The 7389-nt window shown below is 45.4% G+C and overlaps 1 pseudogene; it reads right to left on the bottom strand.

The window, feature by feature from the left end:
• Positions 1-5753: 5753 nt before the first annotated feature.
• LOC130878248 (Y-box-binding protein 1-like) lies at positions 5754-6735 on the bottom strand (annotated as a pseudogene).
• Positions 6736-7389: the final 654 nt, after the last annotated feature.

Genomic DNA, 7389 nt, shown 5'->3' with positions numbered 1-7389 from the left:
AAGGTTATGAGAGACTATTTCAAATCTCCTACCCTGAAGAAAATTGAAACAAATCAATAAAACGTAATGACATTATGTTGATCAGTCATAAATCACTCAAAAACAATAAAGGCAGCTAGTGGAAAAAAAATTTAATAAAGCACAGAAGTGCATAACCCAGGGAAAGAGCCAGCCTGTTAGAAATATGTACTTAGGCCCCTTTGACAGAACTTGAAGTACCACAGACAACAAATTAACTAAATTACACACTTCCGAACACATCGATCCAGGGAATCATTAACTGGTGTTTTCAACGACAATCAAAATAGTTGTGGTTTTATGCAAACGTTGTTTTGTTTGTTTATGTTTTCCTTTAATACGTTTTCAAAGGTTAAAGGTAGGGGTTTGGTGGGAATTGCTAGCAGGCATTTCTCCTGCTTTAATTTACTGGGGAAAAAATAGACCTGTTTAATTTTTAATTTGGAGAGAATTTTCGTGAGAGTCGTTCTCAAATTTCAGCAGCGCCTACTAAGCACAAACTGCTGGCCTCACCCCAAGAATCTGGTTCCATGGGTGCCAGGAGGGGTCCAGCTTCTCCAGCAACTTCCCGGGTCAGAAGCCCCTGAAGGGGCGTTTCCCCCGCCCACGATGAGGCTTCGGAGCAAACACGATTTCGTCCTGTGGCTTCTTCCACTGAGATTATCCCATACGGCTCAGACTCCAGCCTTGCTGCCCGGGAGCAGCCGACTTCTCTAGCGTCTACTCTGCATGTTTGCTAATTAGCTCCGATTGCACAGACTTTCTGGCAACAAAGTCAGCTCGGGGAGGTTCAAAGGAACTCTGACATCCTCCCCGCCTCTCTCCTTCAGCATAGACAAATTGAAAACGAGAGAGGGAAACCAGCTCAAAGAAAACCATCGAAATTAGAGTCAGAAAATAAGCGAAACCTTGAAAATTGCTTAAATCATTTAATCCGGGTAATTAGCAAAACACCTTGAGATAATGGCCTGCCTTCCACAAACTTCACAGGATCCACCGCCTGTAAGGCGCATTTAATCATTACAAGCTTGCACGGAGCTTGCCTGCCACACGCCCAGCAGTGTTTGAAGCACCCCACCGATAAAAGTCATTTAACTCTCACCAACATTCTACAAAGGAGGCAACCCTCCCTCACCCCCTTCCACCTCCTCTTACGCACCTCCTGTACCCTATTTCAAATGACGAAGAAACTGCTGCACAGAGAGGTTAAAAAAAAACCACCAAGGTCCACACAGCCATGGAGAGGAGGCTCAAAGATTCAGACCCAGACAGTGTGCATCCAGCCTTTGGCTCTCTGTTGCCAGGCACTGGTGATCGTGTATTAGCTCAGGTAAAATCGGTCTTGTCGGTTAATAACGTGCCCACCCTTAACACTCATTGGTACCTGGACATTTCCCTGGCTAATGGAAAGAAAGCTTTAGGAGGGGCCACCAGGCACTGTGCCTATTCCTTTTTTTTTTTTTTTTTTTTTTTTTGATTTTTCGAGACAGGGTTTCTCTGTAGCTTTTGGTTCCTGTCCTGGCACTAGCTCTTGTAGACCAGGCTGGCCTCGAACTCACCACTGTGCCTATTCTGAAGGGGTTCCAGTAAATTGCAATGTACATGAGGCTGGAGAACAGTAGTGACCAGGTCAAGCAGTGTCCTCGTTCATTTCCTGTTGCTATGTTAAAACATTCTCACCAAAATCAACTTGGGAAGGAAAGGGTTTCTTTTTTCTTTTTCTTTTTCTTTTCTTTCTTTCTTTTTTTCTTACATTCCCAACGTTACAACAGTTCATCATGAGGAACGCAGAGGCAGAAACTGATAGCGAGCAATGGAAGACCGCTGCCTACTAACTTGCTCCCCATGGCTGGCTCAGCCTGCTTTCTTATACAACCAGGACCACCTGTCCAGGGGTGACACTACCCACAGGGGGGCTGGGACTTGCACATTAATCATCAATAAAGAAACTGTCTCTACAGACAAGTCTCCAGACCAATCTGATGGAGGCATTTTCTCAGTTGAGGTTCCCTCTTCCCAGATGACCCAAGCTTTTGTGGAGTTGATAAAAAAAACTGACCAGCACAGATGGCCACAGAGACTCCTTGGTCTGCTTTACATACAAGCAACCGAGACAACAGCATCGGTAGGGGGTGTGCACTACACAGGGAAGTGTGCATGGCACTTTTCTGGAGAAGTTGCTAGAACCGCATCATATTGGAGGAAGCAGCAGGTGAGATGGTAGCAAAGTGTGTGGTCTCGGGATGTTGTTGCTTAGAACCCTGAACACACAGCTTCACTGTTTGATACGGTGTTTGGATCTGTTCTGGTGGAAGCTTCACCCCAGCCCCTGGCATCCATATATCCTAGGAGTGTGGAATGTTCCGCAGGAAGCTCCACCCCAAGCCCCCTTCCCCACCTCTACAAACCCTGCTGCATCTCAGAAAGACCCCACTAACGATGACTCCTCCCCAGTCTTGCTTTCCTGTCTCCTCTCTGTAGGAAAGCCATCTGGGAGCATTGTATCCATTAAACCTGGGCTTTTTCTAATTTGGTTTGATTTGGTCTGATTCGGTTTATTGGGGTGCAGAAACTTCTCAGTTTCATATAGGAAAAAAAGGTGAATGTGTCCCACATACCTTTCTTTATATTGTTTTCTTTGATATCATCTATTTTCCAGTATCTTATTTTATTTCATTGTCTTGGAGATTTTACTTTCAGGCCACGGCTTCTCGTCTAGACTCTGAGACCTTCTAAGCTCCTAGGCCAGAGAGCGCTCAGCACACAGACAGTAAATTTCTGGGGACAGTTGTGACATCTCATGACATGGGCGCCAGCCTGGGAAGGACCTACGTGGCACATTCAGAACCATTGAGACTGTTCGAGGGAATGGTTGGCTTCGGGACTACACAGGTTCCCTCTGAAAAGTCACCCCCATTTCCTTAAAGAAGCCAATGGCACCAGGATCACCATTCAAACAAAAACAGCTTCAAAGCTTTAATATAAATGAAGTGAGAAGATGGACGAAATGATTATTAAGAACAGAATAGGAGAAATAGTACGGCTAATTCAACAGCATTGGCACAGATGCGCTCTCAGCAATTGCTGCTGGGGAAACGACTTGTGAGTCGGTGACATCAGCCGCCGCTTGTCATCTCATGTCACCCACACCTCTTGTAAACGCTAGCCATGACCGCTTGCCTTATTTATAATTGCCGTAGTTTGGTTTCTGTTGCCATGGTAGAACACCATGTTCAACACCAAATCAGAGAGAAAGGGACGTGTTTCTTCTCTGACTCTCAGGTTGCACTCTGTCACTGAGGGAAGTTGGGGCAGAAACTCAAGGCAGGAACCGAAGCAGAAGCCATGGAGGGATGCTGCTTCCTGGCTTACTTCCTATAATTTGCTCAGTCTGCTTTTTGTGCAAATCAGGACCATCTATTTAGGCTGGGAAACCAAGGAAAGAGCCCTTGAAGAAGCCTGGGAGTAAAAGATACATAGTGGTCCTTCTGTAGGCACCTTTCTTATGCCAGGACATGGGCGTGTCATCACCATGTAAAATCACTGGCCATGCCAGCACAGTGGGGCAAGATTCAGTTTTGAAAACACCACCAATGTAGGGAAGGTGCTGCAAAATCATCCAACTTGAAGGATTTGATCTTACACAGGCTTTGTCCCTTTTCTCGGGCTCTGTGTGCGTTCATGTGTGCATGTATATGTGTATGTGTGTGTACTGTACATGTGTGCAGGTGTGTGCAGTACAAGGGATATGAAGGCCAAAGGTGAATATTAGTGTCTTCCTCTGTCATCCTCCCCCTTAGTTTTTGAGACAGAGTCTCTCCCTGAGTACCTGGAGCTTGCCCTTTTGGGCTGGTTCAGTCCTCAGGATCTCGGTGCTGGAGTTATGGTCACACACCATGGCAATCCTGCTTTGCACGGTGCTGGGGACTTGTGCTCGGGTCCTCAAGTTTGCACTGCAGGTACTCTACCCACTAAGCAATCTCCCCAGCCTCCAATTGGGACTTTTGTAAAAGAAATTTTGTCTCATGCTTTGGCCTGCTGTGGAGCTGACATACTTTGGTTCTTGGTGGCATTCTTGGTGCGGCTGAAGCATCACTGCTTATGCACTGAGCCCAATGGATAATCCTAGAGAGGGATTACATTGGATATTTTACTTACTTAAATTAAAAGTTTTTCAAATGAAACATTTTATAGTTGAAGTCTGTCTGATTCTGTTGTGGGATAATACTTTTGTACATTTTAAGGATTTGTCACTTGTATTGGTTTAATAAAATGCTGATTGGCCAGTAGCAAGGCAGGAAGTATAGGTTGGGCAACCAGAGAGAATTCTAGAAAGAGAAAATGCTATGTGCAGTTGCCACCCAGACACAGAGGAAGCAAGATAAGAAGGCTGCATTGATAAAAGGCACCAAGCCACATGACCAAACATAGACAAGAATTATGGGTTAATTTAACTTGTAAGAGCTAGTTAATAATAAGCCTGAGCTAATAGGCCAAACAGTTTATAATTAATATAAACCTCTGTGTGTTTCTTTGGGACTGAGTGACTGTAGGACCAGGCAGGACAGAAACTCTGTTCACATGATTCTTCTCTTTTCCTGATAGATTCCCAAAATTCTGATGATCTAGAGTAGCAGTTCTCAACTTATGGATTGTGACCCCCCTTTGGGGTGGTTTTAAATGACTTTTTCAGGAGGGTTGCATATCAGATATTTGCATTTTGATTTGTAACAGTATTAAGACTACAGTTATGAATTAGTAACAAAATAATTTTATGATCGGGGTCACCACAACATGGGGTACTGTGTAAAGGGTTGTAGCATTAGGAAGGCTGAGGACCCTGGGGTTAGAGATACTTGGAGGGCTTTGCCAGGGTGATTGTGGAATTGAGGTCCTCACTCCTTCCTTTTTGCCCTCCCCCATATTTACTGTCATCAGCGACATCACATCCTTCCACTGGGCTGTTGGGCACTATGGGCACGAGGACTGAACTCATGTACTTTAGGGCCCAGAGGCTGCAGTGTGGTGCATGATTAGGCATTCCCAACTGGTAGTTCTTTAAATTAGAGAGCTTAGAGAGCACTGTGGCCTGAATTTTGCCCCACTGCCCAATGCATATGTGGGAATCCCAATCCTCAAGGTGAGGCAAGGTGGCAAGGTCACTTTAGTAGTGAATGCCACTATGCTTCAGCTTCCAGAAGGGAAGAAATGAAATTGTTTCTTCTAAGCATCCATACATGGTGTCTCTCCTGTTGCAGCAGTGACTTGGACTGAGGCACTGAGGCACAAACACTGCAGTGCCAGCAAGGGCCCACTTTCTAAGAGACTACTTCAGGGCAGGGTTTCTTCTTTTTTTTTTTTTTTATTTAAGACCTTTATTAACAGGTGCTTGCAGTTTGTTGACTCTTTTTGAAAGAATCAAGTTGTAAACTTTTTATTACAAATTAAAAATGAAGTTCTTAAAAATCTTAACTTGACCAGATATGAAACAATTTAAAAACCATTAAAGGTGTATTGAGAAAAACCAGACCTTTTTAAAAAAAAAACAAAAACAAAACACATTTGTCATTATCAAAAAGAGACATCTTTAGGTAAAAATAATAAAAACCCCATGCTGCATAGATAATGTAGATAGTTCTAGTGTATCTGGTCAACGGGTAAAAAGCAAGCACTTAAGGTCTTCAGCTCCAATCTTTGTTCATTTCTTATTGCTGGAGTTTCATATTTATTTCTTCTTGTTGGATGACCAAACCGGATGATGGTAGAGATGGTAAGCCGGCATTTACTCAGCCCCGCCCTGCTCAGCCTCTGGAGTGGACGAATTCTCAGCTGGTGGATCGTCTGCTTTTGTCTCTTTGCCATCTTGTGGTTTAGGGTTCTCTGGGCGTCTGCGTCGGTAATTGAAGTTGCGGCGATACCGACGTTGAGGTGGCTGCTGACCTTGGCTCTCGTCTCCTTGATTTTCTTTGTCCTCTTCATTGCCGTCCTCTCTAGGCTGTCTTTGGCGAGGAGGGCCCCTGTGAAATCGTGGTCTGTAACCCCGATACATATTCTGTCTCACTGGTCTACCTTGCTCTCCTGCACCCTGGTTGTCAGCACCCTTCATCACTTCTCCTTGCACAGGAGGGTTGGAATACTGTGGTCGATGCCCGTAGGGTCTCCGCAAATAGTAAGGTGGGAACCTTCGCTTGCGATAGGAATGGCGTTGTTGGGCTTGGCCTTCAGGAGCGCTTTCCGATCCCTCGTTCTTTCCCCACTCTCACTATTCTGGTAATTCTGCTGGTAATTACGTGGAGGACCCCTACGACGTGGGTAGCGTCTATAATGGTTACGGTCTGCTGCGTATTTACTGCCTTGAACTGGAACTCCACCAGGGCCTGTAACATTTGCTGCCTCCGCATCCTTTTCTCCTTCAACAACATCAAACTCCACAGTCTCTCCATCTCCTACACTGCGAAGGTACTTCCTGGGGTTATTCTTCTTTATGGCAGTCTGGTGTACAAATATGTCTTCCTTGGTGTCATTCCTGTTGATGAAACCGTATCCGTTCCTTACATTGAACCATTTTACTGTTCCCAAAACCTTCCTTGCGATGACCTTCTTGTCCCCGCCGGCCGGCACCGCCGATGTGAGGCCTTCTGGGCTTGGTGTCGGCGGCGCTGAGGACACGGCGGCGGGGGCGGCGGGCGGCTGCTGGGTCTCGGCCTCGCTGCTCATGGTTGCGGTGGTGGTGACTGGGGCCTGCAGCGACGGCTGCGGCTCCTCCCGGGGTGTGATGGTGACTAGGCCGTCGGTGGCGGTGGGGCTCTCAGGGCTCTCTGGGGTCCGCTCTCCGCTCCCGCTACTGACAGAACTCCAGGGCAGGGTTTCTTAAGTGATATTTTGTTTCAAACTTTTTAGTCTGATTTTTTTTCCTACCTCAAACTGACACTACTTTGTGGTAGTCCTGGGCTCTGTCTTCAGATTATAGCTGTCCGGGGCTGGAGAGATGTCTCAGCGGTTAAGAGCATTGCCTGCTCTTCCAAAGGACCAGAGTTCAATTTCCAGCAACCACATAGTGGCTCACAACCATCTGTAATGAAATCTGGTGCCCTCTTCTGGCCTGTAGGCATACACACAGACAGAACATTGTATACATAATAAATAAATAAATAAATAAATAAATAAATAAATAAATAAATAAATATTTTTTAAAAATTATAGCTGTCCCTGGTACTCAGCTGTTTAGTTTCAAAATAATGAATATTAAATTAGCATCTAAATGGAAACATTTGTCTATGTTCCAAAAGGCCTGATGTCCTCCCACCGATGCTACTATCCACCCACGGGATGCAAGTTTCCAGATAGGAAGGCGATTGCTTCCTTCACATC

Source organism: Chionomys nivalis, chromosome 7 (genome assembly GCF_950005125.1).
Source record: "Chionomys nivalis chromosome 7, mChiNiv1.1, whole genome shotgun sequence".
Taxonomy (NCBI): domain Eukaryota; kingdom Metazoa; phylum Chordata; class Mammalia; order Rodentia; family Cricetidae; genus Chionomys; species Chionomys nivalis.
The sequence above is the reverse complement of the archived record's forward strand: the minus strand, read 5'-3'. Positions and strand labels throughout refer to the sequence as shown.